This window comes from Gossypium arboreum, chromosome 2 (assembly GCF_025698485.1).
Source record: "Gossypium arboreum isolate Shixiya-1 chromosome 2, ASM2569848v2, whole genome shotgun sequence".
NCBI classification, from domain to species: Eukaryota; Viridiplantae; Streptophyta; class Magnoliopsida; order Malvales; family Malvaceae; genus Gossypium; species Gossypium arboreum.
In genome coordinates this window covers 24,978,721-24,990,601 of record NC_069071.1, presented here as the reverse complement: position 1 = coordinate 24,990,601, position 11,881 = coordinate 24,978,721, and the positions used below count along the sequence as shown (strand labels likewise).

The 11,881-nt window shown below is 34.9% G+C and overlaps 1 long non-coding RNA gene across 1 annotated transcript; it reads right to left on the bottom strand.

Moving 5' to 3' along the window:
• Positions 1 to 3,243: 3,243 nt before the first annotated feature.
• On the bottom strand, positions 3,244 to 3,961 carry LOC128284175 (uncharacterized). Its single transcript, XR_008274526.1, has 2 exons — positions 3,654 to 3,961; positions 3,244 to 3,444 (listed from the first exon to the last, which is right to left on the bottom strand). It is a non-coding gene; the product is annotated as an uncharacterized LOC128284175 (long non-coding RNA).
• Positions 3,962 to 11,881: the final 7,920 nt, after the last annotated feature.

Here is an 11,881-nt window from a genome sequence, read left to right as displayed (position 1 = left end):
CTTCTAACTAGCTGACCACCATTCAACATCAACTCATAGGAATATAACTCCTTCATTAGTTGTGAAAGTGTTAGGTTCTTGTTTCCAAGATCATATGCGGCCTAAAATTCAGCAAAGTCCTTGGATAAGCTCTTGAACACCACCCCAATTTGAGTGTTCTGGTCCAAATTGGCCTCATTTTTCCTGACCTCGGTAAAGTATTCCATTAGATTTATCACATGGTCTTTGATCGGAGTATTGGCTTTTACTAGGCATTCATCAAACTAGTTATAGCAGACTGTTGAGCCAATGCAGTTTGGCTTCTGAGCATGTCTTCTAGCTTCTCTAGAACTGCTTTGGCAATCTTACAGCTCTCTAGTTACTTATATAGGGTGCTAGTCACGCTTGCTAGCATATAGCAATGAGCTATCTCATTAGACTCCTCCCAGTGTTTTCTAGCCTCAACTTGAGTCGCCGAAGGCCACTTATTATCAAGAATTGTTTTAAGTTTCTCACATATCAAGATAATCATCAGGTTCCTTTTCTATTCCTTATAGTTATTTCTATTCAATTTGTTTTCAATGAGTGTATTGAATAAGAGAGTAAGTGTCATTTTCGAAGTGAAAATAAAAAGATTCTTTCATTAATATATTTGTATTAAGCAAATGTTTGAAAAATTTTGCAACATTACAATACGCATTAAGATGATGCATGTGTCTTATATAGAATCTTGAAAACATGTGTAAGTCATTGCAACGATAATTCCCTTCACCTGTTGAATCAAGCCACCGTGGAGTGATCATAATCATCTAGTAAGAACATGGATTTCCATCCAATTAGCACATGAACCTAATTCCTTAGGCATTTAGAAGTACTAAAAATCATGTAACGTTTGGCCATCATTCTAACTTAAGTAGAGCTCCATAGAAAGTTACTTAACTAGAAGATTTTGCATCTATAACCATTGACTCAACACTTATCGCATCATGCACCACAAATGAGTTATCATGGGACAACCTCACCAAGTAGCATGTTGTGACAAGTTGTCCTTTTTGAAGAGAAAACTTCTTAAAATATTACATGATAGTACCTTCCACGAAAGCCAATCCAAGTATCTTATGATCACAAGAGAGTTATACTTACTTTCAAGAAATCTCCTCAGTAAAGTCCACATAACAATCCTACCATTGATAGAGGTCATAAGTCTTGTTTAGGGACATTCTCCCACTTAATATTTAAAAAGAAATATGCAATGTTTTTAATGTCCGATTTCAATCATGAATGATCAATATATGCATGAAAAGTACATGTAGCATTCTTCCCTAAACTATATGGACTGCTTATCATGCATATGCATGAACAAACATTCGCATTTCATAAATAAAAGCATAAAATTTAAATGACTCTAACCAACCAAATTTTCCACGATTCCATACTAGAAAAATAGAAATTACAAAATTCACCCAAAGCATACTTTGGGTCTTCAATTTTGCCACCACGGACTTCTAGTGCAGTCCTAGATAATGTTTCTATTGTTGCTGTCTTTCTACCATCACCGAAAGCCCCTTATTGTCGAACATCACCGTCGAAGCATCGGTAGGCAGCCTCTTACTGTTGGACCACTATTGATTCTGTGTCGGTTTGGCTAGATCGAGTTTGTGTGATCTTGATTGGTCTTGATGCTTCTCGGTACTTCGGGTTTTGTTGGGAAAAATATTACAAAATTACTATGTTTGTTTCCAACTCATATATTTTATGCTAAAATAATAAAATAAAAACCTCACATGGAGATGATAGTCCAAGATCTAAAATATACATTTCTGAGATAATAATAAATTACAATTAGTTTTCTAGGAATCACAATTTTAGCAAAATTACTTTATCATCCATAACAATAAAATAATTACATTCATTCATTTGCATACATTCCCCTAAACATGCATATAAGTATAAGAATGACACCTCAAATATAATCATACATGAAGAAGAAAGAGAATTTCGGTCTCGGTTTACAATATAAAATAGCACAACCTAGCGCTCTGATACTAATTGTTGGAAAATATTTGGTTCGAAAATAGTTTTCTTGCATAGCGAAAAATTAAAATTTTGAAAATCAACTCGGGTTGTGATATTTATAGTAATAAACCCTAAACCGAATTCGTACTTGTGTTTTCGGATAGACAGGTCCTTATTGTTCTTCGCTTTCAACCAAACAATCCTCTCCATTATTCTCGTGCCATGAACTACTTCGAGTGTGGGCTCGAACGATTCGAATCAAAACACAGAACTAGAAATAGTTTCTTTTTTAGTGTGAAAGTGAAAAATCTCTTCTCAAATAGAAATCGGCGGAATTTGTTATTCTGAAAAGTAAATTCAATGGTTGACAATAAATTCTCTCTATTTTTGGGCAGAGTAACAATATCTTAAAGTTTTTATGTTAATAGCCCTATCAGTGCCATCTATTTATAAAGAAAGAAGGTAGAACCCTTGTTGAATTGTAAAAGTTTATTTACTAGTTAATATTACTAGAAAAACAAACTCCTAGTCTAATTAGAAGTATAGGTGGCGGCAACCCTAGTTAATATTACTAGGGTTTGTCATCCACCCCTTTTAACATGATAGGCTTTTGGGTCTCTCCTAATACTTTATAATTCAATCTAATCAGATATTCTTTTTATTTCCTAAAATAAACTTCTCAATATATTTCCAATTAAATAATCTTCTCAACCCAATTCTAATTCCGTTAAAATCATGACAACTTTACGTAAAAGAATCTCTGAGAAAATATATTTAATTTTTCTGTATTCAACGATTCACTATGACCAAATGATTTATTTCCGTTTTTTAACTTAATTTAATTTGAAAAACTTAAATTCAATTTTCAAGTCAGTTTCATTTTCATTTTGGAGAAAACCATCATCATTTCCAAATGTTTCCATTTCTCTATTTTCATTTTCATTTTGGAGAAAACCATAATCATTTCCATATGATTTTGTTTCTTCATTTTCATTTTCATTTTCATTTTGGAAAAAATCATAATCATTTTGTAACACCCTAAATTCGGCCTAGATGTTATGGCTGAATCCGGAAGTGTCACATGAAATGGGTTGATAAACCATTGTCGTTAAGTTAAAACCTTACCAGTTCATTACCCTTTAGAGTTGTTATTAATTTCAAAGCTTTCTTTCATTAAATTATTTAGAGATAAAACGTGTTTGTTGCGAAAGCTAGTAAAAATGTTGTGTCCAAAAAATCCATTGAAGATTTTAGAAAATCATCAAAGTTATAAATAAGTAAAAACCAAAAAGCCCAAAACCAACGTCAAAACTTTTAAAAGAGTCCAGAGTCCCAGAAAATACAACTTCAATGCCAAAACTTAATAACCCAAAAACAAAATGAAGTAGTAAACTAGGTGGTCACCATCAAGTCCTCTGCTGCACCGATCTGCCAATTACTATGGGTTACCTGTACAGACAAATAGAAAAGGAGTGAGTTTACATAAACTCAGAGTGTAACCCAGCAGAGTTAAGCATGTACACATACAAAATATAACAAATTAGGCAGATTCACAATCGGGCTTGGGCCTGTGTCAGATACAGATCTAGATTCTGGCCTAAGCTCATTTCAGATACAAATACAGTTACAAATATGCAAATCAGATAACAAAATCCTACCTCTATCCTCTACACACCATCTTTGACCATCCCTACACACCATGTGGAGTTTAAAACAACCATCCAGCCCTTCACACCACGCTATACCGATGCGGCACATATCAGATATAATGCAGCTGTGCTGCCAGATATTAGGCATAATCTGCCTTTCAGAACACTTCCTCCAACATATACCATCCCACCCCAATCAAATTAACAGAACATGCATACAGAATTAACAAATAAATCATGCTTAACATGCTTCCATAAACAGATAACAGATAAGCAAACATAGGCATGCTCAAAATAGTACATCAGTCTAACAAAAAACATAGTCTTAGGGTTTAGTACACCTTTACTGATGTAGCACCCCAAACCCGGCCCAGAAGTTATGGCCGGATCCGGCATGCCACATCAAAAACGTAAAAAAAAATTTCCTTTCTAAGTCCGTAAAATCGTACTTGATGTTCAAAGATTAATTCATTAAGGGTTAAAGTGAATGGAAGCTATGCACCGGTAGGAAACCTAAAAGAGGTGGTGAGTCCATCGGATCGCTATACCAAGCTCCTTCGGATCCAATCCTAGACATGCATACCGCCATTGCCACACCTTAATGTCATGGATATTTCTAGGAAAATCGATTTGATTAAGTCATTTTAGGAAAAGTGATTAATTTTGGAAAAATACTTTCATTGGAAGCTTTGCTTGTTGTTGTGTTATTTTGAAATCAATCTGTTGTTTTTGAAAACGCGCCTAAAGTTATCCAGTTTCAACAGTTAAATATAAGTATTACCTATCTTAGTAATACATATTAAAACCATCAAAAATAATTAAGCGGCCTTATTACATTTAAAAGCCCAAAACTTCAAATGTAAATAAAAGGATGTCCATTCACCGAAGAAAATCAAACTTTCGAACGGGTGGCCACTCCAATTCCTCACAACCCAAGCCCACTATGGTTGGGGATTTCTGCGTGGATGAAAATAAAAGGGTGAGTTTGGGGAAACTCGGTGTGTAAGGAAAACCCTTCAAAGCCCAAGTCACTCAAGCCTATTGGGCCTGAGCCTATTCTGTAATAGTGGTATCTGGGCGAGCCATTTTCAGATTACAATAAACCGGGCCTTAGCCCTTATTCAGATAAAGATGGCCCATAGGCCCATTTCAAAATACATGCAACATCAATAACATATGCAAGCCCATTTGGGAGACTACTCAACCCACCAACCACTACACTCCACCCGCACCAGCCATACACTCCATGTGGGATAGCTCAACCCACCCAAATTTAACACTCCACAGCTTTAACCTTTTTGCTCATTATCAAAGAATTGAGGCAAAGCCTCCAAGACGTGGACAAGCCACTTTCAGTACTTCCTCCGTCAATATCCCAATCCCATGCATTAGATAATAACAACATGGCATGCAAGAAATAACAACAAATCAAACATGCATTTAGGTCAATTTAACCCTAGGGGTATTTTTGTAATTTATCTACTAGGGGTAAAACCGTAAATTTTCCACTTTTAAAGGTATTTCAATAATTTATCTATTTTAGGGTTTTTCATGCATATTCCTACCTTTCACGTACTAATGTAATTACGCATCGAGGGTTCTTACCGAATTAGGCCGTTGGCCCATCATTCCAATTTTGGCCCATTAAGCCCATAAATATCAAGGGCACGTAAATCATGCACTTTGGTCCAAATTTTGCAGCTTACCAAAACATTAATCGATTTACCTCACGAGCATTCGCACACTCGCAAATTTACAAAATACCGGTTTTCGACATTTCGGCTTTTCGACTTTTGTCGATCCAGACTAAGAAAGAGGGTGTTAGTTACACACATTGCTTGATTTATATATCGATTTGAGATCCACACACGAACCGCCTACAATTGGATTACTAACACGTTAATCTAACTATTCAAATACAAACTACGATAACCCCTTACAATATTCGCCAACCACACCTACAGATCATAGTAAGCTTATAAGAAATCAATAAGCAACTCATTAACAAATTTTTGTCAATGTTTACCACATAATCATAATTTCACTGCAAGCTGTCTTCCTGAGCAACAGTCACTAAATCATTTATAACCGGAGCTACGAAACTCCAAATCAAGTTCTGTTAATTTTCCCTGAAAATATACTCATATATCTTCTATCCATAAAATTTTCAGAATTTTTGGTTTAGCAAATCAATACCAGATTTTTCTCAAAGTTTCCCATGTTTCACTGTTTGACTAATCTGACCACTCTTCATTACGAATCAAATTTCTCATTGTACAGAATTCAAAATATGTTCTTGTTTATTTCATTAGAAACTAGACTCAATAAGCTTTAATTACATAATTTATTCAGCTTCTAATTCATCTCCCACAATTTATGGTGATTTTCCAAAGTCACGTTACTGCTGCTGTCCTAAGCAGATTTATTACCAAATCACTCTTTCATACACCTATCTTGCATGCATGTTATTTAAACATGTATATCACCAATCAATCATCACATATCTATGATTTTTACTTATGCATAATCTCCATTTCATCATTTTAAAGCACAACATGTTAGCCGATTTCCCTTTAGCATCTAAGGCACATGCATGCTCATTTGTTTGGCTCAACTTCACATATCTTCTATTTTTCATCAAAAGAACATGAAACAACAACCATTTCCTTCATTTTAATTCATGACCAAATGCTCACAACACAACCAAAAATCAAAATATACTTCAAGAGTTAAGGTAGAATCAAGAAGAACTCATGAACCTCAAAATAAAAGCAAGGTACCAAGAACTTACCTTCAATTTTCCTCCTCCTAATGACCGAATACTCAAGAGCTTTCTCCTCTCCTTTCTCTTCTCTAACTTTCAGCTATGATGAACAAAGATGGACAAAACTTTGTTCTTTTCACCCTTTTCTTTTAATAAAACTTCATATTTCATCCATTTAATTCTTTAATACAAAAGACATGATATTCTTATCATGAAACATTTACCTAACCCATTATCATGAAACATTTACCTAACCCATTATCATGGAACATTTACCTAACCTATTATCATGAAACATTTACCTAACCCATTATCATGGAACATTTACCTAACCTATTATCAATTTGTATCAATTTGTACCATAAATTATGGATATCAAGTGTACATTTTGTCTACAACAACATGATGGTTGGCCACTTCATGTAAAATGGGAGGTTTGTCAAGCAAATCCTCCTATTTTGCACTCCTATTTATTTGGCCACTTCAATTTAGCCTATAGCATTTTCAAACATTTTCACATAGGTCCTATTTCATAATTTCACCCCCTTTTTCTTATGGAACAAAAATTAACTAAAATTGTCGGGTTCTATCTTAAGCTTAGGCTTTCTAGAGGCCCACTAACATAATTAAACCTATGCCAACATTCACAGGATTCTCGAAAATTGGGGCGTTACAACTGACCCCACGGTAGGCCCACAGTCGATTAGGACGACCCGTGCGACCCTACGAAAAATTTCAGTACATTGGGCCCACACGCCCGTGTGGCCCATATGCCCAAATTGGCCTAGCCCTTGTGGATCACACGGCCTGGCCCAGTTACTACATGCCTAATTTATTCTAACCCATGTAGCCCACACGGTCACACTCCAGCCATCACACGACTGTGTCCTGCGCACGACCTAGCCTTCGTCAATCACATGATCGTGTCATCACACACGACCTACCACATGGCCTACCACATGGTCGTGTGGCATCGACCGAGAAGTTTTTCGGCTTTCTTCAGACCTTGTTTTTCTGCATTTCGGGTATACAACTAGTACTGTTTCACAGCGAAGACACTCTTGAGCCTCCTGAAACCTAAAAATTGACATACCAACACTCAGAATCAAACTTAATATGCGATCAATTCGTGATTACGAAATCAACAACCAAAACCAATACTTACTCCAACACTCCGAACAATTCGATTACGATAATGCGAGAAGAGAGCCCCTTTCTTCGCAATTCAAAGCTACCAAAACCCAGCAATTAGACTAACGAAAATAGAACATTATCCCTAGAATGGCACCAAACGAAACCCACTCTTAAATCGAGAAATAACACTTACCACAATAACACCAAAAGCCGAAAGCACCAAAAATTTCATCAATTAAACAAAAAAGAGGGGAAACAAGAAAGGAAATTTAATAGAATAATGGAGAATAGGTTTGACGTGATTCTTCTTTCGAGAGGGAGAAAATATGAAACAGAAGAGAAAATAAAATTAAAATTAAAAATTAAAAAAAAAACAAATAGAATCAAAGGTTATCAAAAATCCTTCAATTATCTCCACTAACCTACTACTTAAAATTCCAACCGTACTGAAACACTTGCACAGAATCGAGAAAAAATAAATTTCCATGCTTGCATAGGGATTCGAACCCAATACCTCCAGCAAACTCACACTCCACTTAACCACCAATCCAGCAGACGTATTCTAATACAATTCTACAAATAAATAAATATAAGCCCACTCCCCAAACACAAGGCTTAGATCAGAAAAAAAATATATCAAAATTTTCCAAGAGTAAGTCTTGAACTTGGGACCTCTCACACACACCCAAAACACTTAACCACTGAAGCAGATACACAATTGTGCCAACATTTTACAAAAGTAGACAAAAGAAATTTGGGGCGTTACACATTTCCAAATAAACTCTCATTTATCCATTTTCACCATTTTTATTCATTTTTGTTCATTTGATTCAACATGCAATTCATTTCTGGTTTCAACAAGCTAGCGAAGGGACCGTTTGGACATATGCAATTGAGGCTCAAATGATTTATAATTAAGTTCCAAATTTTCACCTATTAGATATAAACTCATTTAGTCATGAAGTCTTTCAACGATAGAATCGTGATTGAACTCTCCCCAATGACATACCATTACGAGAGCAACTCAATCAATGCTCGTCCAATGACGTTTTCATAATTGTGTTACCCTCATAGGATATCCTTTATCTTTTTAGGATAATATTCGTACTCCCAATATGATCCTATTTTATCTCATAGTAACTATTACATCTTCCTTCACGAAAAGTCAATTACTATCAACAAGTAATCAATTCATTCGTCACAAAAATGAACGATCAATAATCATGTTTACTTTTCATCAACCATGTAATACCAATAAGAGGATATCATTTACCCATGTCCTAAGCTATTAATTCCACTATTTTGAATGATGCTACATACTACAGAAGTTGTATACCCAACGCGCCAGCTTTTGATTACTTATTTATTTGAGTTTAGGTTTTTACTTACATCAAAGTATATGAGTCACACATACATAGTCCATCATCCACTCAGGATTTAGGTATGCCACACTTTGAACATCACAAGTGAATAAATTTATAAATAGATTCAGGAAATATTCTCTTTTGGTCTAATCTGATGTATTGTCAGCCCAATCAATCATATCTATGTCTCTATCTTCTAGGAGTCTTTCGCTTTGATTCTTAAGACAAAGCATCTCCCCAATTGGACTTGATAGATAGCATATTAGTCTTTCAATCGATTTTCTCATTTCCGATTAGACTAAGGACATGCTCAGGTTCGTCTACTAATATAAGCTGTCATTTTATATTACGATCCAACCATGTAACACTGCTTAGTATTAGTTAAACATTAGAAATCTAGCGAATACCATTTGCTTCTATTTTACTTTTTGTGCAAAACCCATATGAGGAAAATTATATAAATTATATTAATGTAATCAATGAATTTTTTATGAATATGTTTAAAAAAATTACAGGTGTACATTGACAAAAATACTACACTTAAGGTACCTGATCCAACAACCACCTATAATAGCATGATTGGCAATTTGTTTTATCTCACAAATAACCATCTCGATATGTGTTTTAGCGATGGTGTGGGTTCTAGATATCAAACCAATCCAAGATATTCACATGTCAAGATTGTCAAACAAAACATTAGATACATTCATGCTGCATTTGATCTTGGTATTTGGTTTACTAAAGATAGTGTAATGTGCTTAGTAAGACACAGATATGTTGATTAGGCTAGGAATATAGATGATCATGAAAGCACAGGTTGAAAGAAGTATATGCCTACTCAAAGCTAGCTAGAATAATTTTTCAAAAAAGCAACTGGTTTGAGAGCTTAAGAAGCTCAATTGGAATTTGCTGAGCATAAAGTGTGTTGATTGATTATGGAAGCCATCCACACTAAAATTCTTGATCCCATTGTGATGTATTTGGGTTAATTATGTTGCTAACTGATTTACTTAGATTTTTGAAGATTTGTGAAATAATTTTTTTCACTATTTTATTTTGGGGGGGAATCAATTGTTGGAGATATTTCTCTCTTCATATCTTGGAAGAAACTTGACTTATTTGGAAAATGAAAACTTTTGTTGCTATACATGTCCAAAAAAATCATTTTCCTAATGATTATGGCCTTCGTACAGATTATATCTACTAAAGAGTATGAGAAGCAACAACAATCACAACAAACTATTAGTGAAGGCACATTCAATTCCCCTCTTGAGAAAATGATAAGGCAATTGAGAATGTGCCTACTTCCCAAACACATCATGCTAAGAGGTAACTCAAACTATACCTACACCTCTTGTTTCTTACCTCGCCTTTGAAGTGTTCATTATGTTCACACCAAGGGGCGAATAAAGTCTCTTATCTATCATGAAGACACAAATTGTCGATGCTCTTATTTAAGAAATCTTGAGTCGGAGTGTACATGTCTCAATCATTGATAACATTTTAGTGAATATTGTTGTTGCCTTTGTTGAACCATCATTGTTTAGTAGCCCCTTCAATGTAGGAGCTTCTACCACCAAATCCAAGAACCCATAGTTGAGCAAGAAAAGATCGATGATGAATAAACGTATAAGATGTTCAACAAACATGCTCAGAAGGTCATGGAGTCAATCAATGTGGTGGTTGATGATGCTAGAGTCCATGCAATGTGCAAAGATGATGATGAAAACAAGACTCTAGATTTGGTACATAAGAGAGTGCCAACTCCCCTTGGCAATGCTAAACCTGAAAAATAATCAAAAGTAATAAGTCAAGTTGTTTTAGTTATTGATAAGATCAATGATTAGTTTAATGATGATGACCCACTTAAACCTTAAGCAATAATTAGAAAGAATCACTCACTTGTTGATATAAATAGTGATGTTTATGATGGAATTAAGACAAAGGGAAATCCCAAACAAAACTACAAAGACATAGTTCGTTTGGAATGTTATACCTCTCAACTTGAGCTAAAGAATGTTGAAAAAAATCTTATCACCCAAGCTGAGAAGAGGCCATATCTAATTCCTTAGATTTTAATGTTGCGATCACTAGAAGAGTGCTTACTGCCTTAAGTCCTACCCTATAATGATGTTGAAGATGAAGAACAAAGTCTTTCTTGATGCTACTTATGTCAAGAGATATGCCATTATACTTAAAAGGGTTTTTGTAAAAGATATTAGTTTTGTTGATCATAGCATAGATATACTTCTTAGAAATAGTGGTTATGAAACTCTATGCTAATTTTCTACTAAGTGTTAGTGACAAAGACAGTAAGCTGCATCAAAAGATATTTGTGTGTGGAGAATGATATGAATTTAGACCTGCATTGATAAGGAAGGTCCTTAATTGTTACTATCAAAATATGTTGTTGTTATTAAAGGGTAGAAAAGATGCTGGTAAACTACCATTGAAGGGGAGATGAGTTGTTTACTTGGTTTGCTATTGAGGGGGAGTAACTTTGTTTTGATAATGCTGAGTCGGATGAAGTATCTCAAACCTAGGAAATGCACACTATCACAGGCACCAAATCTTTCCCTTTGAGCATGAGGAAAAGGATAGTTGATGAACTCAACTTCTCTATTAAATTCATTGATGAACTCAACTTCTCTATTGAATTCAATTAGAGATGTTGAAATAAACTGCAAGCTAAAGCTAATGTTGTGAGGAAGTTGATTGATTACCAAAAGGCTCTACAGGCTAATCTACTTGCCTTGCTTGATGAAGATAAGTTTGGCATTTGTTGATGAAAAAGGGGGAGATAAAAAAAAAGATGTTTGATGATGTTAGAAGCTATTCTTAAGAGAGAGACTATCGAAAGGGGGAGATTTTGTTGGGAAAACTTTATTACTGCATTAAGAGAGGAAGTTTCCAAAGTTTAGCTTTTCAGTTTATTTTCTTTTGATGATGATATTGCTGGAGAACCGGTGCTTTTT